At 41.3% G+C, this 26603-nt stretch overlaps 1 long non-coding RNA gene across 1 annotated transcript; it reads right to left on the bottom strand.

Moving 5' to 3' along the window:
• Positions 1-1410: 1410 nt before the first annotated feature.
• Positions 1411-26367, bottom strand: LOC144588058 (uncharacterized). The gene is made up of 2 exons (XR_013543386.1): positions 26256-26367; positions 1411-2743 (listed from the first exon to the last, which is right to left on the bottom strand). It is a non-coding gene; the product is annotated as an uncharacterized LOC144588058 (long non-coding RNA).
• Positions 26368-26603: the final 236 nt, after the last annotated feature.

Raw genomic sequence — 26603 nt, forward strand, 5'->3', positions numbered from 1 at the left:
GAGAGGCTGGGAGATGTGCAGAGGCCGCTGGGCTGCAAAGCCCTCTCAAAATGGCAGCAAGAGTGGTAGTGGACGGAGGAAAAGGTAAGGGGGCAGTAGGGCAGTAGGAAGGGGATGGGGAGCAGGCTGTGAGTGTGGGAAAATAGCTGGGCTTCCCCCCCTCCAAACGAATTAATGACTTGATTCGTGGTTCATTCTGGAATAATTCCTATATTTGTGGTTCATGGATGTCCACAAACCACAAAACAAGACAAACCATCATTTTGGTGGTTCATGTGCATCTCTGTTTAATAGTAACTAATTATTGCTGGCTGAGCACTGTACTGAAGTAACTGAGGAGTAATCCAGTGTGGATACGTTGTGTGGGAATCACAACATTCACAGCACAGCAAAACTCATAAGTCAAGGTAATTAGTTTTTCTCTTTTACTTTCAAGGAATTCAGTTTTCCTAAATTACACCATGACAAATAAAAACTAAATATTTTCTAATATTACTCACAAATTGTACTCAATAATCAGAGAAGAAGAACTTTAATAGATACAGAAAATTATATAAGCCTATTGGTAACTTGAATATACTGTCAATGGAAGTCACAACATCCAGCATTGCACCTTGCTGGATTTTGTAAAAAATCTCTGGGGGAAACTACTTCATGTAAAATAAGACACTTCCTTTTCTTCTCATATTTTTCAACAAAGTTTACCTACCTCTTTAGTTATGTTGAATCCCTACAAACTTGGAAACACTGAAAGCAATGGGACTTAAGGCTAAGCATATTTATTCAGTGTTTTTCAATCATGCAGAATTCTGTTATAACTTTAGAATTCTCAAATCATAAATGTATTCTGCACAAAGAAAGGGAGGATGAAATTCTGCATTCCAACAGTACAAATTCTGCAGTGAGAAAAACAGAATTCTGTGATTAGTATGAATTGTGCACATTGAGCAAATCTTAGTATCTTTCTTTGCATAGTTTTTCAGGGTTTTTGATGATATTTTGACCAATTATTTTGTTCCACTTTTGCTAATAATAGGAAAAACAAAAACACTAATCTCTTCTCCAACCACTTAAAATCTTATCCAGCTTTTTCTCAAGTAATTGAGTAGTACTCATGCCAAATTTTTGCAACAGTACCACTTGCATATTCAGTCAACATCTCAGTCAAGAAGTCTAGAAGTGTACAATGTGATCTTAAGAGGAATTCTCTACTCATATTATACACCTTTTCTTTATACAACAGCACTTTTTTTGCTCTGTTCACTTAGACTGTATAGAAATGTTCCATAAATCACAGCTAAGCAAAGAACTAGAGTACATTACAGCAGAGGTCCCACCAATAGGATTTTGCTAGACCATATTGTTTAAACAGGTTAACCACATTAAACACTTCAGACAGAAGAACACTCATTGTGTACAAGAGCTAAAGCTTGCACTTTATTTGTAAAATATTTCTAACCCACTCTATATCAGCAATTAACAGGGTGGGGTACTGTCAATAAAATCACATAAATAGGACTAAAGCCACCTAAATGCTTTACAAGAATTAAAATATAAGAACTTTAAAGCACAATAGCAATAAAAAATAAAGAACAAAACAGCAAACTAAACAAACTGAGACCAAGCTTTGGAATAATCTGTGCTCAGGTGAACAACCAGCTATTAACTTGGTGCCAAAACAGAGAAAATGTTGCACTAATTAGGCTTCCAAGAGGAGTGCATGTCATAGCCAAGCACTATACAGTGGTGCCTTGTCTTGCGAACTTAATCCATCCCAGAAGATGTTCATATGTCAAAACGTTCGTAAATCAAATCAGCATTTCCCATAGGAATGCACTGAAACCCAACTAATCTGTTCCGGCTGTTTTTTGTTCTTATGTCAAGGCACGGTTTGTAAGTCGAGGTATTAGTTCCCATAGGAACTAAAGCAAAACCGGTTAATCTGTCCTCTACCACTAGGGGGAGATTTTTTCTTCTTTTAACCTAATGAACTTAGGTTTAAAAAAGGGCAGGAAAGGAGGGAAGGAGGGAGGGAACAATGGGGAAAAGAGGAAAGAAAGAAAGAAGGTAATCACTGGGACATGCAGACCCCTCAGACAAAAGTTTGTGCTTTTAAGCACAAAAAGAGAGAAGACACAGAGAGAGAAGACAATGGGGAGGGGAGAGACAGTTTGGAGTCTAAAACACATTTTAAACCCACACATGCTAAACCCACACATTTTAAACCTACACATTTTACAACAACACATTTTAAACCAAGCAACCAAAAGACTAAAATGCATTTTAGAGGTCAACAGCCAGACAGACCTTTGCAAACAGTTTTCTGATTTTAAAACCAACAGCAAGCACAGAAACATAACCCCGCAACTTAGCCACCTAGCCCAACCCCAAGCTGCAAAACCAATGTACAGTAAATACGGTGTACTCACCCAGAACAGGCAGTCTCTCTGCCCCCCAAAAAAAGCAAAAAAAAAGTCTGTACAGTACAGTACCAGGCAGTACCAGGCAGTACAGTACCAGGCAGCAGGTAGTCTGAAGTCTCTCTCCGTATCCACACTCTATAACTGCTGGGACGAGCGAGACAAGCAGCCTCTTCATTGGCCAACCGTTCAAATTTTCTGCCTTCCTCGTGTTTTTTTTTTGTTCATAAGTTAATGCTCCGTTCACAAGTCAAAGCAAAATTTTGCAAATGGAGCTGTTCGTTCATAGGCTGGAACGTTCATAAGTCAAGGAACCACTGTAGCTGAGAAAATCAAGGAAAATATTTTTCAGTAAACCTGAAAAGAATCTTGAAGGAACTGTAGAGGATGTCGCCAGGAGTTCAAGGCTAAATCAGTGTTCAATATCAGTAATGGACTGGATGAGAGTGAATAAACTGAAACTTAATTCAGACAAGACAGAGGTGCTCCTGGTCAACCAAAGCGCAGATCAAGGAAAAGGGATTCAGCTTGTATTGGATGGGGTTCCACTCACTCTGAAAACAGAGGTGCGCAGCTTGGGGATGCTCCTGGATTCATGTTTCAGTGGCAGCCAGGAGTGCATTTCCAGAATTAAAACTAGTGCATCAGCTACATCCTTTTCTGGAAAGATCTGGCCACTGTTACAAACACCTTAGTGACTTTCCAGCTGGATCATTGTAACCTGCCCTATATGGGGCTGCCGATGGTGTCAAGAAACTTCAGCAGGTCCAAATCGCTTACCGATCTTCGCATTGCGATGTTTCAGAAACAGCTGATCGGCGGTTCCAAAATGGCCGCCGGATCAGCAAAATGGCCACCCGCAGCGTTTTCGCGCCGATTCCTTGCTTACCAAGGCGGCGAAAATGGCGGCCCTATGGAGGATTCCCGCTTAGCGGTGAGTTTATCCCCCATAGGAACACATTAAACGGAGTTTAATGCGTTCCTATGGGGTTTTTATTTCCTTATAGCGACGTTTCCGGATAGCGACGATATATCCGGAATGGATTATCGTCGCTATCCGGGGCACTACTGTGTTTTCCTTGTTTGTTTCCTGTATGTGAATTGCCATCTTTTTCCCCAGCACACCCTCTGGCAGAACATAGATTTCAACCCAAGACTGCAAGATAATATCCCTTTCAAGGAAACAGCTCCAGTTGTTTGCTCCACTGAAGGAACATTAACAAACAAGCCCTACTAGAATGGCAATGTAGCCATGCCCTGGCTTTCTGCAAGTGCCCTGATTGGAGATGTTCTTGGTTTTTTTTTTCAGGCACTCAAAGACTACCATTCTCAGTTGCATTCCTCAGCTGCTACTGCTCAGTGAAAACTGCTCCAGTACTTGAACATGACCTTGGTTACACTTGGAACATCTGACTTGCAGAAACTAAGTTTGGAAATCTCAGGTTTATTTCAAATCACATTCTGTCAACGTAAATAACTTCCACACCCATTTTAATTAAACACAAGCAGCTGGAAGCCGGTCTTGCGAGTCAAGAACCACAGAAGTGCTGCAACCTTTGTTTCTTCTCCAAAACCAAGTTCACTCAAGACAGGGGAAAGACAGAACAAGGATGGCCCAAACAATTTTCTTGACTGATGAAATCATCACTTCAGTGGAAATGCATATCCTCAGAATGGCTTATGTAATAATGCTAAACCTGAACTTTTTGTAGCTTATCTTGGTGTATATCTGCATAGATCTTTTCAAGAGTTACACACAGATGACGTACACCTGAATCTGTACGTCAAACTGTACATCACAGATGACATACACCTGAATCTGCTCTTATATGTACTAGTTGCAAACACTGCAAACACCCCTATGGCTAACAGTGGAACCAATCCAAAAACTAGCAGACATGAGACCAACATGGGGTTCAAATGTACCACATGGAATCTTTCTCTATAAATTTTTATTAACTTGTGTTCTGCTTTTTGCACTAGCTGTAGACAGACACATCTGCAATTTGATGTGAGGGAGTGTGTGTTATTTTGAAACTTAAAATTATATAGATCTTAAGTATCAAAGTCATGGCATACCCTGTCTCTGAACATATCCCACCCACCACTGGACACAAGTTTTAAAATCCCTGTTTTTGCAACCTCAGGCACAATCAGGTGGTTCATCAAGCTCCTGGTAAGTCACAGTAATTAATGGGTGTTAATAAAGCAAGCAGCACCAAGCAATGGTCTTGGTCTTAATATCGAGATGGGAAAGATTATGATGATCCTTAGCTAACTAAGATGGATGTGCAGGAACCCGCGGCTGCCCAATCACCTCTATACAGGAAAAGAAGAAACCTAATACAGGATGGGTAGACTCAATAGAGGAAGCCATAGCTGTTAGCTTGCAAGATCTGTGCAGAACTTAATAGAAAAGACAATATTGCTAGGAAGCAGGGGGAGGAGGAGGAAGACATAACAACTTAACATGAGATATTGTTAGTTTGCAAGATCTGAGTAGATCTCTTAATGATAGGACATTTTAGAAGTCAGTAACTCATATAGTCACCACAAATCAGAAGTTATTTGATGGCATATAGCATCTTTTGGGGGTTTTTCTGAATTACCAATCAATTGTATAATGACAAGATTGGTGCAATAGACACCAAAACTCTGCTAACATCCCGCAAGAGCATTCCCAGCCATAAAGCAAAACAAACAAACAAAAAACCCGGTAATTTTGCAGTTTAAATGAATGAGTGTCTAAATATTTATTCTCTGTTTTTCAAAATATATTTTAAAATATTCTTTATACCAGAAATATAAACTCTCTTTAATGTCTGTTCGGCCAAAAAGGAGTTAAAAAATTCTCCTCCTGAGAGTCATTTAATTTGGCCTTGACCAGCAGGGTCAACAATTCATATCTTTCTTCCCAGCTCTCAACCTTGCAACACTGTGTTTGGAATGTTCAGGCTGATAACCAATTCATTAAAAAGCCAGAAAGTCAGAGGTTTTTCTCCCTTTGAAATCACTTTTCTCAGTTTCAGTTTAATCCCCCCTGAAATTGGATTCCTTCCAAATAAAAAAAGGGGGGGGGGAGTCTGAGATGAACTATTTCCTTTCAAGATAAGCTAGTTTTATTTTCAATGTATCTAATATGTTTTAAAACTGCATACTGAAAAGGTTGCCAGTTTCTTCACAGGGGAACAGTTTTACTTCTAAAAAAGTAACTTGAAAATTGTTTGCCCAAATTTGGCACACAAGAGCATACTATCTGCCATTTCTGTGCCAAATTAGGTGCTGATCTGAAGCCTAGTTTTAAAGTTAGAATTTTTTGATTGTACTGCCACCCTTTTTAGAATTACCCGGTAGTATGCTGTTTTTCTCAGCTACACAAAAATTGTGGCTGGGCTTCTGCCTGACCATAATCTAATTGATTACACACTCAGTCCCCTGCCAAAGCCAGCCAGCCACCAGTGCCAAGTAGGAGCCATCATCACTGCCATTAGAGAAGGACAGCACACACCTAGGTGGCTCAGGAGCCCAGGAGCCCCACAGTGAGGAGTGAAGAGAGCTCGTCTTCAGGGGATACAAGCAAGGAAGGGGAGGTGATTGCAGAAAGGAATCAGGTCCTCCTACTCCAAAAAGCTCAACCCCCCCCAAAAAAAATTTGCAACCCCCTTGGGGCGGTCATGACTCACAGGTTGGGAACAACTGAATATTCTAGATATGCCACTATACCAATCTGCAGTCAACCAATCTTGTCCAATTTTGAAAGCTAAGCATGACTGGACCTGGTTAGTATTTGGATAGGAGAGCATCAGGGATTTCAATGTAGGTTTAAGAAAGAATGCATCATGCAATCCTGCACAGCCAATGAATTAAAGTTGATAATACTGGAGCAAATGTACCAGTGGTTTGACCCTCTGGCTAAAATTCAATAATAATTTGCAGCTAGATTGTGCCCATTTGAATTTACATAGGTATTGACTGACCACATCCTTACTGATTCAGTGGGCTTATTCTAGTTGTGACGTAAAACTGCATTTTAGCCAGTGTAGGATTATGTGTATGTGTGTTGCCTATGTACCAGCCCATGAGCAGAGGCTTCACTACAGTACTACAATTTAACCATTGTGCCATTGGGCTCCTCAAATAGCTTCTAATGCGCCTGTGCTCTGTTAACAGATCTCCAGTCTAAACTGAATGTTTAATTTAATCCAGTGGTTCTTATCCTTGGGTTACTCATGTGTTTTTGGACTGCAACTCCCAGAAGCCTTCACCACCACCTGTGCTGGCTGGGATTTCTGGGAGTTGCAGTTCAAAAACACCTGAGTAACCCAAGGTTAAGAACCACTGATTTAGTCAGTCAAAGCTATGGGAGTTCATAACAACTGGCTTTTCTCTAGACTATTAGATTTATCCATTGATTGGTTTTATTTTAATTTCATTGCTGTTGTGTTTTATTATCTTGGTATAAACCACCCAGAATAATGCTTTGCACTAGTGGGGCAGTATACAAATCAAATACATAAATAAATCCACTTTAAAAGTTTCCATTTCTCAGATGTTTAAAACTATATAAATTCCTTTCCCTCCTTTACATTTCCTCAATTGGTCTAAGGTAATACATGTAACATGCAAATATATTTCTTTTAGTAACATAGCCTAACCACTCCAATTGTGCAGATTTTCTAAAACCAGCTTTCCTCATTTTGGCATCTTACAGGTATGTTTGATTATAACTCCCACCATCTTCCAACTAGCATTGGGGATGCTGACTGGGGATGATGAGAATTTTAACGTAACACATACAGAAAGTCTTGGGAAAGGCTCCAAACTGGCCATCAACCACAGGGTGAGTTCACTGCTTTTGCATTCTAGCTACAATTCCACCAAGGCACCCATCACTGATGGATGTCATGAATGATGCTATCAGCAAAGTGCCATCTTTGCTTCATCAGGATTGCCAGTAGTGGTGTCACATCATCTAAAGTCATCATAGTCTTAATCCAAGGAGCTCAATTCATACTACAACTCTGTTCTCACTTGATCAAGGTAGACAGACCAATGCTTATTTATAATAACAAAGAGTTGTGTGACACTCCCAACAGTAGGACTAAGAAAGTTATAATGCTAAAACATTACTTTTTCAAACTACAGCTCCAGGAATATTACAGTCAATGTTGCCTACAGTCATGGTGATTGGGAGATATAGAGTGCTCTAATCCAAAAAATAATTGCTTCCAAATTTTGATCACACCACAAGCTTTGATGGATACATAGTCCAGTTCCTCAGAAGCATGGAGTTAAATTTTGGTGTTTTGAATATTTGTAAACACTCTTTCTCCAGTCTTTAATCCTTGCTTCCTAATAGATACCTGTAGCCCAAAAACTTCATTCCATGCATTTCAGGAAATATTCTAAATGTGGCAGTCTTAAAAGTGTCATGTAACTCTGCTATTTTTCTGCAACAGACTAGAAAAACTATCTGTGGATGCTCTTAACTTGTTTCATTCTTCTTGAGACTTTCACATTCAGGCATCTTCCATGGTTTCCATTGTATCACCACTCTCTGTTCCATACTGCCTCACCCAGTTGTCCTCCTATTAACAGCTGACTATTGTCAAACTGTGAACTCCCTAATTCTGCTTTGCAATGTCATCACCATTATCAGGTTGCTCCATTATAAGATAACTCCCATCAATAGAATTCTGTCTGTGGGAGTCTCTCTGCTGCCATCTAGTGTGTAACCGTTGGTCATACTAACATATTGGATTGAATTCTGAATAGTGTAAACTGTAAGGGTTGAGTTTTTCAAGAACAAATTCATTATCTCTGATTATCTCCCCTATCCACTGCAGCAACCTTGTCCCACACAGCTCTTGTGGGGTAGAAGCAGTAGCTAGATATCCTGGAGGGCTGGGTGTAGGAGGGATGAAGAGAATAAGAAAGTTCCATCTGACCAGCCAGTGGATTGTTGGATGTAACCCAATATATTTACCTTTAACTGTTATTGTATACTGTATATTACTTCAATCAATTTTTAAAAAACATAATGTGCATTTCTTTACTATTTTATTTTACTGTATTTTAATATGCCATAAAATTATTTGTACGTATATGTTACAGGGGCTGGGCCACAAGAGTTAGGATATGAGCACCAAGATCCATTTTGTGCCCAGATACCAAAACAACCTAGTCTCAATTTACTTCTCTTTCAGTAGTAAGCAGTTTTTGAAAAGCATCTGTTTTGAACCAGCAGATTTTACAAGCAAATCACCTGTGAGGATGAGAGTAACCCCAGGGATACTCTCCAGGGTGTACCGTCCAACTGCCATATCAAGGAGAGAGATCACTGAAAAAAGGTTAAAGCAACTGGAAATAAATACAGAAGCACTAGGGGGTGCTAATTTGGTGGGAAAAGGGGAGGATAGAAAAGAGGGGAAGAAGGAGGGGGAGAGCAATCTGAAAGAGGAAAAGGGAGAGGCGTGTTGGGCTGAGGAGGATATTACAGAGAAAAGAGAAGACTTCGTAGATTTGATACAAGAAGGTCCCTGGACAGGGAAATGGGTAGAGTTTCAAGTACCCAGAGAATATGCTGAGAAAGGATGGAAAAGACAAACCTATAGAAAACCACTAGGGTTTGTTAAGTGCTCTTTAAAGCCATACATATTGTGCAGATGATTTCAAAAATTTTAATAAAAACTTTAACTTTTTAAAAATCATAGAAAAACATTTAAAAATCAGCAAACATGAGGCAGGAACAAAAACGGAAAACATTTGTCTTGTGAAGCGTGGCCATAGGAACATTCGTCTTGCAAGTCATCAACCCCATCGCCAAAACCATTCGTCTTGCGAGTTTTTCATCCTGCGAGGCACTACTGTAATGTTATCATGTTTGAGACTGATAACCTGTTAGATAGTAAACCTGTTTTGTTGGAAGATTTTGCGCTGCCGTCACCTCCTTTACAGACAAATGCATCGAAAAGAGTAAAGGACTTTAACCATGATCACACCACCACATAATAATGTAATAATATTTTACACTTGGAAACACTGTAACAGACAAGTGCTACATGAATTGATTCATAGTAAGATAAATAAATAAATCACTCTTCACAAAAGGGAGTTAAACATTCATTTGCCTGTGGGTTAAACACATATTATGTAGCTTATGATCCTTTTCTTTTTACTGTCTAATGTGCCAGACCCTGATTTAGTCCAGAATTAATGTGTGCACATGTGGGAGACCTGAGCCTTTCCTTAAGGTGTTTTTTATTTCCAAATTTAAGCAACCCCCACAAGATTATGAAACAAAATAATAGCTGGAGGGTGGGAGTTTGTTTCTCCAACATCAGATGCACAGTACTGTACAACACAGACATAAAGGGGGGAGAGTATCTGAGCACATCTTTACCTCAGAGATAAAGATACTGTATGTTCTCTGAGGTTTGAATATTCTGTTAGATTTTTTAATACAGTGAATGTGACATACATCATAAGAAGCAACTATTTAAATTAAGTAATAGCTCCAAGAAATGTAATAAATAAAAATTATTTGTTTCCAGTTTAGCATAATCTCATTTTGTGGGAATTCCAGCCAAAATATGAGAGCAGAAGGTGGATCCTTGTAATAGCACAAGGGTGGGGCAGGCAACAGCTGGGATGAGGCCAGAATTGCTTCTGGGCCAGATGAAGGTGAAAATTGGCATGAAGAGAATCTGTGTAAACAGGGCCAGAATCCAGATAAAACCCAGCTATTGAGGATTATGACAATTATTCAGAGCCAATCCATGTTTGTCTCAGCAGCCAAGAAGGCAGCAAACCATACCCAATGGCTGCAGCAGCTAATACAGTTCCTGCTAGGGTTTGCATTCTGATTCCAGCCTTGCACACATGCAGATGCCTTCATGCTGAGCCAGCAAGTCGTGGTAACAGCTCCAATGTGATGGAGATAAATACTTTGGCTTTAAAACCACCTCACACACAAAAATTAAACTTTGTCCTCCTCCACTACTATGAGATTTGTCTCCTTGCCTGGAAACTGGGGAAAGCATAGGCTGGCAAGTCCCTGAAACTTCAGCCAATGTTCGGAGACTTGACATCTCTGCTGCTGGACAAGTGCCGACCTGTTCCCAAGAAATATACAATTTTGTCTTTGCCATATAGTTACATGCAATGTGTATAGACTAGATAAACAGCTATCTTCTGGTCTAGTGCTTTTTGAACATATTTAGTGGTTAAATTCTGTTAGCAGCAGAAATGCAGGAATTCACAAAGCAGTACTGTATAGCTTCAAGTTCTCCAGAGTACGTTATGTGATCCCTGTAACCAGCCCCAGTTAACAATCTGTACTGGGTGGACTGACAGTCACCCAGCCATATCTACTAAAGGCAGCATATCTGATTGCCAAAACTCCAACACATACAACATTAAAGGAATACACCATGCTGTCTTCTGCGAATGTGTGGCATATGAAGAGGTGAGCAGAGATCTACTTGTCACCATTGATGTACTGCATAGATATGCTTACTGGCTACAGCTGCTAGCATGTTGTTGATGCCTGGTCACACTTGTGGTTGTTGGAAATTAAGACTGACAAAAATGTGTAGTTCTTTTTTTAAAAAAAAAATTGGTATCTCATCCAAGCTATTTAATGCAGCTTACTGTGATTACCATACAGTGGTGACCTGCAAGACGATGTTAATCCATTCCATTGAAATCACTGTCTTGTGAAAACATTGTCTTGTGAAAACCGTTTCCCCATTGGAATGCATTGAAATCCATTTAATGTGTTTCAATGGGGAAAAATTGTTGTTGTTTTGTGAAGATCGCCCATAGGGAAGCCATTTTGCGAAGCGCCGATCAGCTGTTAAAATGGCTGTCTTGCAAAGCATCGGTCCCGAAAACACCCATTTTGCGAAGCGCCGATCAGTGTCAAAATCGTTGTCTTGCGAAAAACGGTTTGCGAAGCATGGACCCAATCATCCAGCAAAAATCACCCACTGGAAACACTGTTTTGTGAAGCGCTATAGTGATCACAAAACCACATCATCATGCGGATTCGTCATTTTGCGAGGTCATCGTCTAGCGGGGCACCACTGTATTCTACCCATCACTGCCATGTTACATGTTGGTCTGACATGTGGGTAATGAATTTTGTAAAGCACTCACTAGAAGATTTTATGCTGCATATTAAACACACTTTGCTGTTTGCTATTTCAGTTCTGGATGAGTGGCTGATGTCAGTAGTGGTCTGGATGAGGAGAAATAAACTGAAACTTAATTCAGACAACACAGAGGTGCTCCTGGTCAGTCGAAAGTCAGATCAAGGAATAGGGATTTAGCCTCTATTGGATAGGGTTACACTCCCTCCCCTTACATGTGATCCTGGATTCTTCTCTGAACCTGGATGCCCAGGTTTTAGAGGAGGCCAGGAGTACCTTTGCACAGATAAAACCAATGGGCCAGCTGAACCCATTCTTGGAGAGGTCTGATCTATCCACAGTAACAATGTCTTAGTTATATCTAGGCTGGATTATTGTATGTGGCACTACCTTTGAAAAGTGCTCAGAAACTTCACCTTGCAAACTCTGCTGCCCGATTGTTAACTGGAGCCAGTTACAGGGATTATATAACCTGTCCGTTACATCAACTCCACTGGCTCTCAATCAGGGCACAATTCAAAGTGTTATTTTTAATTGGAATTTTTACAACCTAGGAATCTGCCTGGAGAAGGTGTGGCTGAGAGGGACTTTTCTAGGCAGGGGTGACTGTCAATCTATCTAGCACTAACCAATTGTTCATTCCCTGACTCTGAATTCAAAGAGAGCCCCACTTCTCTGCTCTGTGCTTTCCCTCTCTTGAGTCTGTTGAAGTCTGTTGCCAAAAGCAATAATGTTTGTCAGTTTGCTGTTTGATCTGTTCAATTGTAAGTAATGAAACCTGGTGAACTTGCAGCTATTCTGCTCTGTGAATTCCTGCACTTCTGCTGCACAACCAGAGGAATTTAAGCAAAAATTCAAAACTGCAAAGATTTTAACCTCTAAACTCTAAACAGCTTGTGTCCAAGCTATCTTAAAAAAGTATTTCTTTCTATGATGCTGCCTGGGTGTTAAAATCATTAGATAAGGCCTTTCTCTCAGTATCACCATGCTCACAACTGTGCTTGGTGGGGACATGGGAGAAAGCCTTCTCTGTTGCTGCTCCCAGACTCCCTCCAACAGGAATTCAGGCTGGCCCTATCTTTGCTGTGCTTCTGGAAGCAGGCAAAGAACCTTCTCTTCGGCCAGGCTTTTCCTTAGGGACTGAATACAGTGGTGCCCCGCATGATGACGACCCCGCAGAACGACGAAATTGCATGGTGATGACTTTTTTGTGATTGCTATAATGATCGCAAAATGATGTTTCCTATGGGGTTTTTCGCTGGACATCAATTAGATCCTTGCTTCGTGAACCGTTTGTTTGCAAAACGATTTCTCCAGCTCTGCAAAATGTCTGCCCTGTGTTTCCTGGACCCATGCTTCGCAGGGCAGCTATTTTAACAGCTGATTGACACTCGGAAAATGGCTTTCCCTATGTGCGATCTTCGCTGGATGACGAGGTAATTTCCCCACTGGAATGCATTAAATGGGTTTCAGTGCATTCCAATGGAGAATTCTTTTTCGCATGACGATTTCGCTTAACAGCAATTTTCCTGGAATGGATTATCGTCGTCATGAGGGGCACTCACTGTATTTAGGAGTGATTTTAAAACAGGATGGTTTGTATTTTATTACTTTTAAATCTGTTTTATTTATGTTTTTACCTAATTTTAATATATAACATTATTAATCCTTTTTAAATATTTGAATAATTTACTGTGGTTTTTTTAGCATTTAATTTTGTGTTTTTAATTATGGAAACTGTCTTGGGTCCTTTCTTAAGAGAGAAGCAAGGTAAAAAATAGTTTAAATAACTAAAATAAAGTGTGATGCTTACGTTTAAGCTTTTAAGGCCAGCATTTTCCAACGATAGTTTGCATGAATTGACTAAAGCTTTGATGGCTCAAATAAATAAACCAGAAATTATTTAATCATGGAGCTAATTATGAATAAATACTAGGTAATTATTTAGATAATGAGTTAAAGATTCAACTCCAATGAACAAATGTTGAATTTCAACAAAAAGTTGGTATGTCTTTAGATTCTGATACACGTTTTTCTGGGATTAACCAGTTTTGCAAGATGTACATTATCCACTTCTTCTGTGGCTCATCTGTTCCTAATTAATCCATCAGCATTTTATATTTTCCTGATACGTATTTAAACACACACATATACAGATGGTAGCTGCAGGCCACTGCAACATTGAAAGCTGGGATACAAATAATAATATTAAGCAGTTAATAGCACTATTGTATTCAATTTTAATCCTGCTTCTTTCAGGCTTTTATCCATATGACAGTCAGAAACAGAAAAAAGGTCTGGGATGGAGCTTTTCATGGAAAATCACCAGACTATTATCTAGACATTTAAGGTTTGTAGATAATTATGAAATAAAAATATAATTTCTTTTCAGAAATATTTTGTTTCTCTGAACTTTATTCAATCTTTTAATCAAATAAGTTCAGGTTAAAAATCCCAGATACATGGACCTTACTTGCTTTGTGTTTGTTACTGTTCCACTCTGTCCACATGCAGGGGAATATTTCATTTATTCCAGAAATGAATCATGGAACTGCATGATGAGCGAGAATTCATCTTGACAAATGAAACTGATTTTGATGTGAAATTCTCAAGCCAAGCCTCTCACCATTAAATCAGTTGTTTGATGATTTAACGCTTAAGAATCTCAGTGCAAGTCCTAACTTTATGATGGAATTTGCAATGCAAATAAAGTAAGTTGCATTTCAATTGTCTATCCAGCACTAACCAATTGTTCCTTCCAGCCCTTGAATTCAAAGAGATCCCCAGCACTCTTTGGAGAATTCTTTACCCTCTCTTTAGTCTGTAGGAAGCAGTTGTTGGTTTGCTACTGATCTGTACAGTTGATTACCAAGTATGAGTGCAGTAATAAAAGAAGTGTACATGTCTGTAATTTCAAGCAACCAACTTGAATTTTCTCTGATTTTCAGCCCTGCAGAGTGGAGCTCTGCTCCATGCACATACAACTCTGCTCCCTTCTGAGCGGGTGACTGCACACACACACCTGTGTGGGGTTCCATTGTGACCAGAATCAAAGGGGCTGGAAACTATTGCTGTGGGTATGCGGGGGAGGAGGATCCCTTCAATAAGTGTAGCAGAGTTATGCATGCACATGCAGCGACATGCCTTAGAGGGAACCTTGGGAGCAACTGTAAGTAAAAAACATTTTAAATTCTTTCTAGTACAAATATCTCAGAATGAGTTATTGAGACTTTGAGTGCCAGTTAATGAGAAAGGTCTGGTCTCTGGGAAACATGAACCTATTTTCCTCTGTGGAGCTCTGTACTTCTACTGCATAGTACAAGGAATTTTACCACAAAGTTGAAAACCCTTCAACATGTTTCAGGACAATCACCAACACATTAGTATTCAAAAGCTAGAATTCTCTATGTCTCCCTTGTCAGCAGGCAGTACCTAATGTCATTCTGTAAAAGCCTGTCAAAGACGCAAAAGTGCTAGATCTGTAAAATAGTCTAAATGTTCACAGGCTTGATTGCATTTAATGTGTATATATAAGTATATAATGTTTATTAAGTAAATAAATAATGCTCAAAAATATTTTGTAACACCTTCCCCCGTACTTCTCATGTACATGTGATTAAGGAGTGTTGGAAACTTGACATTCTCACAATTCACTGGAATACTGCCTCCAGAACAGATTAGTTGTCATCACACGGAATAATCCTAAAGGTGAGATGAGTCAAGGAATGACACTGACTGAACACAAAAGAAAACCTATGCCCTACAATGACTCAGTAAAGAAAATAATATAATTTGCTCAACCCACCCACATGCAGTAAGCATTCAAATTAGTTATAATTAAATGAGAACAAAGAGTTTACACCTTGTACCTCATATAGCCATTCATTCACCAGCAAACAAAAAAGTCTAACGGCTTCCTGCCTGAAGTCTGATCTTCACATTGTTCACAACAGTACAGATACCCTGAGTGTATAAGTGCAAACTTTGTTTTAATCCTTCTGGATTAATTACTGGGAAATGTGATTTTTTTTAATGTCAGAGGGATTGTGATGAATGCATTATAATAATTCTTCACCATCTAGTATATTCCAAACATATGTTGACCTTTCCCATGGTTTTATAGTAGTCAGATATGGCTGACCAATCCCTCCTTGTGGCAAGTCCTCGGAAACCCTGTAATTTGGCCAAGGCCACAAAAGTCGGCTGTTCTCCCAGGAACTCAATGGTGAGTTGAACTTCCAATCCCTGGCTATATAATCGGGTGCTCCAACCCACTGAGTCATCCAGCCACCTATTAATGTAGCACATCTCCCAAAACATGCACTCGGAAACTGGCATGTATGTTGGCTTGCCAAATTCTATTTAAAAGGAAAGTTTAACTGTCACTTCTTTAAATATTTAAGATTAGACATTTATAATTAACCTAAGGACTGTTTGAGACACAGCAAATTTGTTGCTGTGTGCTCTGAGCAAGAGTGGGGCTCAATGAGAATTTTATATAAACTGAACTTTTAAAAACCAAGTGACTTCAGAAAACCTTTGAAATCTTTATTTGAAATCCACAGCCCTACTATAGCTCCTTCTTTGGAGCTGTTTTTTTTTCTTTTTTTAAAAAAGAATGCTAATTAGAATCTTCCATGTCATGAGATTGAAGGAAAGTGGGACTTGTAGTCAATGAGAAGGAAAGAAAATGGAGTCAGTTAGGTTTTAAAAGTGGAAGGAGTTGAAGACATGGGAATGTGTAAAAGGCAGAGAGGCTGTTTTTCTTAATTTACAGCCAGGCTGATACAGAGTGAAACCTGATAAGGATGCAAGGACAAAGAGGCTCCAGTGCGAAGACCCAACAAATTCCAATTGGAATGGAGATAACCCACCTGCATCTCCATGAGAATTGTAGGCAGTGGACAGTTACACCTCTTTGAGTTAATTGGTTTACAGTCATGAAGAAGGAGGTCCAAGGAATGTAGAAAAATGGAAGATGGGTTATGTTGAAGAGAAACCATTTTGTGGAAGAAAACTTTTGCCTGAGATAAGTTCTTGATGGTTTGTGTCATGTAGCTAGAAGGAAAAGAATGTAGGTAAGAGAATAAGGGGCTGGGGCTAGCCCACCTTAGCCCAGTTTTTAGTGTTTATTATTTTAATGGGGATTAGTTGTATTTAACTATGGTAATCCTTTGAACATGTCTTTATGCTAATGTTTGAGCAAAAACAGTTTCTATGAAATTATATTGAGGACTAGTCTCTTGGATCAGCAGGGTTTGGCTAAATTCAGAGAAATGGTAAGGGCCATTCACTAGCTACCAAAGAGAAGTTCTATTTAACTGAGCTGTTGTGAGTTCTAAGGAATCACAAAGCCCATGTTGCAGTACTTACAAAGTGCTGAGTAAAGTGTTCTTTAAAGGTCAGACTTGTTCAAGGCACAGACGCTATGCACTGCTGGAGGTTGAGGACTTGCCCCAGCATAAAGTGATAGATTTGTGGCCTGTGGAATCCCCTGCCTGAATGCCATATGCATTCTGTTCTCCAAAGGAGAAAAGTAGTTGGGGTGTCTTGAGGAACAGTCTGGGGGGAAGGGGCAGCAATGGAGGTGGAGGCTCCTGTTGTTCCCAGCACGTCCTACTTCAGGGGTCGCCAAACTATGGCCCGTGGGCCACATCTGGTCCACTTTGCCATTTTACCCGGCCTGTTTCCTTCAACCCATGCTCATGCACGTGGGGGTGGGGGTGCATGTGAGAATGCGCGGAGCGGGTGCGTGCCTGCGGACAGGCGTCCGTGCAGGTAGGTGGTGTGTGTGCATGTAGCTGTGCATACGCACACACGCTCACACACATTCCTGTTCCTTCAGCCCTCAAAAATGATGAAAATATCCAGTGTGCCCCTCTTGGTCAAAAGTTTGGCGACCACGGAAACAGTTGCCTCATGCTCCTCACTCTTAAGAGAAGGACCAACCATCATGAAAAACGAGGACTCTGGACCCCAAGTTTAACATCTGATCATCTGTAGTTAGCTGGAGAAATCTTTGGCTTAAATCCTGCTAGAGCAGATCTGTAAATCAATTGCTAAGAGAACATTTACATAAATCCTATTGAGTCAATGGACATACTTCAGGTGGGACTACTATTTGAATTCAAGCCTTTTGGTTATCACATTACCCAGCAGTTCTCAAACATATGTCACATTAAGAGAATATGAGACATCCATATAGCTCACAGCTAGCGGTCACTCGTATAGAGATACTGAATTATATAATTAACCCTGGCTTGTGGGGACTTGAAGTAAATTCTGTAATTTCTAATAACTAGACTGTGTATATAAATATCACAGAATTTGCTATCTCACAGCAAGGAGGAAGGATTTGATTTTAGAGGCCAATATGTATCTCACAAAAATTAAAATGAACATAGAGAAGGAAATTATCAGGTGATGTACTGAGAAGCCAAAACAAACATCTATGAATTTTGAGAACTGACATGTTATTTATTTGGCCCATCCCTTAGAAGGGCTGCCACCATGTACAGTCATGCTGGCCAAATGTACAACTTTCATGGAGAGGTACTGATTCAGTCAACACCACTTGTGAATTACTGTCTCCCAGCTGTGACAGCAGCAACTGCCTGTGCATCCAAAGGACTTCCATGGGTGTAATTGGCTAGAGTGACCTGACACGTTTGGCTGCTCTGACGTTAATACGTACTGTACTGGGACAGCAGGCTTGAGTTTATTATATTGGTAGGCTTCTAGGAGAACCCATGGAATTATTTTATGTGCATAATCCATGTTTTCCTCCTTCAATAGCATTTTCTTAGACACAGACGAAGTTGAGAGGAAACAGGAGGAAGCCATGATGTCTAGATCAACTTTAAAATTCTGTCTAAAGCAAGACAATTGTAGAATAAAAGTCTTGACTATAGCAAATTCTTCACTAGATGAAAAAAAAATCTTAGCATTTTGTTTATCTTGTGGAAGTTACTCTTTCCCAAGAGCTGCTTGGAAAAGTGGTCATGCTGGCTGAAGGGAATTATCATCCAAAACCCAAATTTCAACAAGTGGTAAAAGGGGGCTCTTGAGAGCTGTTTGTAATATGGTTGCTGTAGCAAGCATACCACATTCAAAGTATTTTGAAGAAGCTAGGAATTTATTTATTTTTTAAAGGAAGAAAGTGTTGACATTAGCAATCATATTGCATCCTCTCAGCTATAGAGCAGCCAACCATGCGGAAGGGTTGGGTTATGGAGGATGCACTTGTTTAACCCAGAAAAATTTGCCTTCCTTTATTGAATATACATTTGCATAATATAGGTGTGCTGAGTACAGAGAAAAGTGATTCATAGGCATCTAACAACGCATACGTTAAATACCTCTGTTATTCTGTGGCTTCATGTATAGTATGTGACCATATGTACTCAAGTACCTGGATGAATCAGAACCACAATGCCACACGAGGAATGTATACTTTTAGAATTATGCAAGCAAAGATACAAAGAAGTGAGAATAAATTATAGCACTTAAATACTTGATGCATTGTGCACATAATTTACTAAGCATGAGATATTTTGGATAGGGAGAGGTATACCTCATGATGTGGCGAAAGTGAGCAGGAATATTACATTCACAGGCCATTCTGTGGTGGTGATATTCCTTTTTCCTGGAAAAGATACTTCCAGCGAATAAGAGAATGGATCGCTAAAACAGTTTGTTTGAAGACAGAGGAACTCTTTTTCCACAGGACATTATAGTCCTGTTTCATTTTTTAGAGAAGGTTGAAGGTTTCACTTCACGCAGGAGAGCTTGGCTTTATTGTTTAGGAAAGAGGCTACCACACTGCAGTGATACAAGTGGCTATTGTTGTTTGTATGTATTTATTGGCTAGGTTTTTTTGTTCACTTATTTCCTGAAAGCTTTCTGGATTGTGTCAGTAGGGTCCCTCATAGCTTAGCACAGTATAATATCAAACAGAACACCATGTAAGGAATGCCATAGTAAGAACAGAGACAACTACATCAATGTGGCTTAACATTTGTTGTAAGCTGCCTAGAGTGGTCGAAATGACTAGATAGGCGGGGTATAAATACAATAAATAAAATAAAATAAAATAAAATTAACATTGAAGAAAGGTTCATAATCCATCTAGCTCAATAATATCAGGGCTCTCCATCCATGTGGGTAAGAATCTTTTCCAGTCTTCCATTGACATGCTGTGGATTACATTAAAGATGTTCTGCATGCCTCTTTGCCTTTTCTAGCCCTTCAGAGAACTTGAGATATTGTGAAGGAGTCTCCCCCCCCCAAGCCCAAATGCCTTCAGTGCCATGAAGCAGTGAGGCATGAAATACTGCTGTGGTCAAATGCGAAGTTATACATGTATTACATCTAGGTATCATAATTCAAATCTAGAAGGTATTGTAACAACTCATTACTTGTAGCAGAAGTGGACAGAAGGTAACTTGTGAACTACATGTAGATTGCTAGACTACTTGCACCAGATTAAAAAGTTTCTATCTCCTAATTTTTTATCAAGAGCAACAAAAATAATACTGCCCTCTCTCCCATTAGGTTATTTGATATCCTATTTCAAATACTGCTTGCATATTTATATGAAATGTAGCCTGTCATAACCTAATTTTTTCCAGATGTTTTCATTACCATTCCTGATAACTGGCTGGTCAACAGGAGTTGTAGTCTAGAACAGTGGTCCTCAACCTTGGGCTTCCAGATGTTCTTGGACTACAACTCCCAGAAGCCTTCACCACCACCTCTGCTGGCCAGGATTTCTGGGAGTTGAAGTCCAAGAACATCTGGAGGCCCAAGGTTGGGGACCACTGGTCTAAAACACCAGGAAACAGCAGGGGTGGGAGAAACTATATTAAAGTATACCTCATAGAGTACAGAAAAGAATTTGCTCTGTTCACAATCTGGCTTTTTGCAGTTGTTTTGGATATCACCGACCAATGTTAGGATCTTGGGATCTGGGGGGGGGCAGGGTTGATCGTGCAAGTCTAAAGTTTGAATCATAAGTTTCCTCCCATCATCGACTGTTACATACAGCACTGATGTTACCTGTCTGTCATGGGTTTGGAGGGAAAGTTCCATCCTATGGGGAGTGGAAGGCGGGACATCAGGAGGAGGGGCTGTACTGTATAAATATGTGATGCCTGTGTGGTGGGAGACACACTGTGGGAGATGCTGGGAGACACTGGGTTGTGACGAAGCAGCAGCTGGGAAGGAGAAGCTGTTGTGGGAGTCTGAGTGTCAGACAGGGTACTACTGTGTGTCAGAGTACCAACCTGATAGGTTCAGGGTCTGTGCTTTAAGTTAAGGGTTCTGTGTGAACCAGACTGTATGCTTGTATGAGTGAGAATAAGCCACGTTACTTTATTTTATACACCTGATCATTTTATTTGCCTGTGTGTGTATTTAAATAAACCTTGTTCTTTTTATTGTTTGAAAATCCATCCCTGGTCTGTGTGACTTCTTGTAGGGAATGGTTGGTGGCAGCTTAGTGTAACTGTGTGACATATCCCAGTAGGTCTGGGTTTGTCACATTGATTGGTGTCCAGCGTGTGGGATACGACTGGTCCAGTTGTCCAGTGGTCCAGCAAAGCCTTGGCAAGTGTGCCCAGAGCAAGGGGGGTCTAGTCAGGGACAGTCTGAGGCGCGTAGGTAATCTTCTAGGTGTACCTCACGGGGAGGTGCGCTAGTAGAAGAACGTGCCAACTGGGGAGACTTAGATTAAGGTGCTCTGAGGCAGCCTGGTTTTGGCGGGAAAAAGCTGAGGCAAAACTGCGTAGTAACAGCGAGCTAGCTTGCCAGCTGAGAGGCCCAGCAGAGGGGGGTAGGCTCTGACTCGATACTGTTGCAAGTAGTGCTGAAGAACAGCAGCAATCTCTAGGGAGAGCTGGTTCTGAGGCAAAAAGGAAAAAAGTGGTCGTTTTATTTTGAGGCTTGACTTTTAAAGCAGCCTGTTCTGAGGGGGGATTATGCCCTTGACTCGAAGCCAGATGGCCGAAATGAGTGAAGTGAAAGACCCCCAGATTGATCAAGGTTCTGAGGATGAATTTGGCTCAGTGCAAGGTGACAGCACAGGAGAGCAGAACCCAGAACTTAGAAAATTGCTCATAGTCCAACAGCATGAACTGAGGATGAGGCAATTTGAAGTGGAGGAAAGGGAAAGGGAAAGGCAGAGGCAATTTGAAATAGAGAGATTGGAAAGAGAAGAAAGATTAGAGAGAGAGAGAATGGCGTTTGAATTAAGAAAACTGGAACTGATGAACCAGAACAATAATAATAATAGGGACTCTGAGGGAGGCCAACTGTCTAAAGCTGACCTGAAGAAATTCCCTGTGTACCACAAGGGAGATTGTCCCGAGGTGTTCTTTTCCTTAGTGGAAAGAGCGTTTGTGGACTTCTCAGTGAGGGAAACTGAGAAGATGACCATCATGCGATCTTTAATCAGTGGTAGCCTGGCTGAGGTTTATGCCGAGATGCCTGAGGAACTGATGAAAGATTTTGCAGAGTTTAAAAAACTGGTGTTTGCCAGACATGGGGTAAATGCAGAGCAGCTGAGACAAAGATTCAGGTCCCTAACCAAGAAGCCAGAACAAACTTTTACCCAAGTGGGGGCCCAATTGGTGAGGCTGCTTGAGAAATGGCTATCTCAGGAGGGAACAGAGACCTATGAACAGCTTAAAGACTTGATAGCACTGGAACAGTTCTATTCAGTCCTGCAGGGGGAATTGAAATTCCAGGTGAGGGAAAGGAAACCGAAATCTGTGGCAGCAGCCGCAGAGATCGCGGATTTTATTTCCCAAATAAGAAAGCCCTTGGGTGAGGGGAAATCTGTAGGTAAACCCAAAGAAACCTACAGCAAGTACTCTCAGGGACCAGGGAAAAGCCAGCAAGGGGGAGGGGCCCATGGTGAAGGGAAGCCCTCAGACATGAAACCAAGACCTCAGATTTTGGAGGGAAAACCAAAACAAGATGAGAGAGAATCAAAATACACCAGAAAATGTTATTTCTGTCAGGGAAAGGGTCATCTAATCTCAGAGTGTGAGAAGTTAAAGCAGCTAAAAGGAATGGTGCCTCAGAATTCTAGTGGGACCAAGCCAAAAGCTGTGTTCTGTGTCCAGAAAGAGCAAAGCTCAGTGTCACTGAGGGAGCCTGTTGCCATGGCTACTCAGTCTGGAACAGCTACCTCTGCTGAGCAGGCTGAGGAAAATGGTCCTCTTATAGAGGTAAAGCGCTGCTTGCTGGTGAAAACAGATTCTCAGTTGTTTGAGACAGCAGGGGTGGACGTAGGAATACTTGACCGTCAGTATAGGGGGCTGCGGGACACTTGTTCCCAGGTAACCCTGTGCCATCCAGATATTATTCCTCGGGAGTTTATAATCCCAAATGAGAGCATGAAGGTGGCAGGGATTGAGGGGCAGGTAATCTCTCTGCCAGTAGCAGAGGTACCTGTCAACTTTCGAGGCTGGAGGGGCGTTTGGCGGCTAGCGATTTTATCTACTCTGCCAGCAGCCGTGCTCGTGGGAAATGACCTGGCTGAACATGTGAAACGGGTGCTAGTGATTACACGCTCACAAGCCACCACGGGGACAGTTCAGGGGGGTAATGATGAGCCAGAGACGGAAGCAGAGGGGAGTTCAGAAGCTGTGGTGGAAACCTTAACCACAGACAGCAGATTTGGACAGGAGCAAAAGGCAGACGCCACTCTCCAAAAGTGTTTTGAACAGGTGACTGACGCCCAGCTAACACCTGAAACCCCAGTGAGATTTCTGGAGAAAAAGGGGATTTTATATAGAGAAACCCTGAGGAATATCTCAAAAGGGGGAGATGGGATCAGAAGTCAGCTGGTGGTACCTGAAAAGTATCGCCCCATGATTTTACAAAGGGGTCACTCTGACATGTTTGCTGCACACTTAGGGATCAAGCAAGATTGGGAGCAGATCACCCAGGATGACCCACAAGACGTTGTGACATACATAGACACCTTGATGAATGACCTAAGGAGAAATCTAGAGCTGGCAGCAGAAAACCTGCAAGCTCAGAAGGTCAGACAGAAAACATGGTATGACCACAAAGCTAGAGAGAGGCACTTTGACCCAGGGGAGGAAGTGCTTTGGCTTAGGCCCTGCAGAGAGAATAAACTGCAGCTCAAATGGGCAGGACCATATAGGGTCATTTCCAAGATGTCAGACCTGAACTACCTAATAGAGCAGGAGGAGAACCAAGCAAGGAGGGTGGTTCATGTGAATGCCCTAAAACCCTACTACCGAGGGGAACAGAGGGTTTTATTCGCGATAAAAGCAGCTGAGAGTGAGGAAGCTGAATTACCCTTCTGGGAGGGTAGAGGGGAAGTAAAATACAACCCAGAGGAGGTAAAGATCAGTCCTGCACTCACCCAAGACCAGCAGCAAGAACTAAAAATGCTGCTTAGTAAATATCAACAGGTGTTTTCCAACAAGCCGGGGATAGTGAAGGGAGTGATGCATCGGATCCACACAGGGGATGCACCCCCGCAGGCAGTATCCCCATACCGAGTAACGGGACCCTATAGGGACAAGGTGCGGAAGGAGCTGGACGAGATGCTGAGGGAGAACATAATCGTCCCCTCTTCTAGTCCTTGGTCCTCTCCGATAGTCCTTGTGGACAAGCCTGATGGGAGCATTAGGTTTTGTGTCGATTACAGGAAATTAAACCGTGTAACCACTCCTGATGCCTACCCAATGCCCAGGCTAGACAACCTGATTGAAACCATAGGGGGTTGTCGGTTCATCTCATCATTGGACCTGGTAAAGGGATATTGGCAATTAAGAATTGATCCCAGGGATCAAGAAAAGACTGCCTTTTGCAGCCCTTTTGGTCTCTATGAGTTTCGAGTCCTGAGCTTTGGTCTCAGAAATGCACCAGCCACCTTCCAAAGGCTGATGGACCAGACCTTGGCAGGGCTCAGTGACTTTACAGTGGCCTACATTGACGACATAGGGATCTTCAGTAATACCTGGGAAGATCACCTGATACACCTGGAGTTAGTGCTGCAGAGGTTAAGTGCAGCAGGGCTAACAGTAAAGGCCAGCAAGTGTCAGCTGGGTAGCCCAGAAATAAAATACTTGGGTCACATGGTAGGGGGAGGAATGATAAAACCCCTGGAGGCCAAAATAGAAGCTGTTCGTGATTGGCCTAGACCCAACACCAAGAAAAAAGTCAAATCATTTCTTGGGTTGGTGGGCTACTACAGAAAGTTCATCCCGAGGTTTAGCGAGATTGCGGCTCCGCTGACCGATCTGACGAGGAAGACGGCTGATGACCGCATCCCGTGGACCAGCGACTGTGAGGCGGCGTTCCAGAGGTTGAAGGAGGCGTTAATCAACTATCCAGTCCTGCGGGCTCCAGACTTCGACCGGGAGTTCATCATCTACACCGATGCGTCTAACAGCGGCGTAGGAGCAGTTCTGTGCCAGGAGGATGAGAATGGTGACCAGCATCCAGTGTCCTACCTGAGTAGGAAACTTCAAAAAGGTGAGAGACATTTGGCAACCGTGGAGAAGGAGTGTTTGGCCATAGTCTACGCGATCCAGAAGGCCAAGCCTTACATCTGGGGAAGACATTTTATTCTGTGTACTGACCATTCACCACTGCAATGGTTAAAGACAATGAAAACCCACAATAGCAAACTTATGAGGTGGGCTTTAAACCTACAGGACTATGACTTTGAAGTGAAGGTGGTCAGAGGGTCAGTGAACTGTGTTGCTGACGCCTTATCAAGAAGACCTGAAGAATGAAGACGGCGAAAGAAACATGGACTATGTGTATATATTGATGACAAAAAGTTAAATGTACCTGTTTTTTGAATTTGGTTTGTATGAATAAAGGTAAATTGATGTAATGTATATGGTAAATGTTTAAATGTCTAATTGCTATGGTTAACTTAGAATGTAAGTATGAGTAAGTATAATATGGTATGTATAACTGTTGTTGTATGTTTTATCCAGGTTGTTTTTTGGTGAAAAGCACCTTAGCTTTCCCCCTACAAAACAACTTATAAAGAGGGGAGGTGTTACATACAGCACTGATGTTACCTGTCTGTCATGGGTTTGGAGGGAAAGTTCCATCCTATGGGGAGTGGAAGGCGGGACATCAGGAGGAGGGGCTGTACTGTATAAATATGTGATGCCTGTGTGGTGGGAGACACACTGTGGGAGATGCTGGGAGACACTGGGTTGTGACGAAGCAGCAGCTGGGAAGGAGAAGCTGTTGTGGGAGTCTGAGTGTCAGACAGGGTACTACTGTGTGTCAGAGTACCAACCTGATAGGTTCAGGGTCTGTGCTTTAAGTTAAGGGTTCTGTGTGAACCAGACTGTATGCTTGTATGAGTGAGAATAAGCCACGTTACTTTATTTTATACACCTGATCATTTTATTTGCCTGTGTGTGTATTTAAATAAACCTTGTTCTTTTTATTGTTTGAAAATCCATCCCTGGTCTGTGTGACTTCTTGTAGGGAATGGTTGGTGGCAGCTTAGTGTAACTGTGTGACATATCCCAGTAGGTCTGGGTTTGTCACATCGACATTATTTATGCCATCTATGAACATTAATGCAGAATAAATAAATCAACTGTACATTACAGCTCTTGCATTTATAAGGAACATATATTTAAAACAAAATTTATGCATAAAAGCATACCTGGTGCTTCTTAGCTTACTAAATTGAGGTCTTTCCACTGCTAGAACGGTGCCCATCTTAACTCACCAGCTTCCACCCTGTTTTTGTTTCAGTTTGTTTAGGAGACTTGCCTATTTTGGGAACAGAAGCAAGCCAGTTAATACTCCACTCTCCAAACCTCTTAAGAGTGCCCCACTTTAAAAACCTCTCACAAGAGACAAACATTTATTTTATGCAGCTATGTTAGGCAACTAACTGAAAATTTGCTGCCTTTTAATTATACTAAAAATTTGTTACCTGAAGCAACTGCAATGCAATGGCAAACAGCTAAGTCAACTCTGGGATTTGAATGCATCAAGAAGCAAGTGA

The sequence above is a fragment of the Pogona vitticeps genome, chromosome 3, assembly GCF_051106095.1.
Source record: "Pogona vitticeps strain Pit_001003342236 chromosome 3, PviZW2.1, whole genome shotgun sequence".
In the NCBI taxonomy this organism is placed as follows: domain Eukaryota; kingdom Metazoa; phylum Chordata; class Lepidosauria; order Squamata; family Agamidae; genus Pogona; species Pogona vitticeps.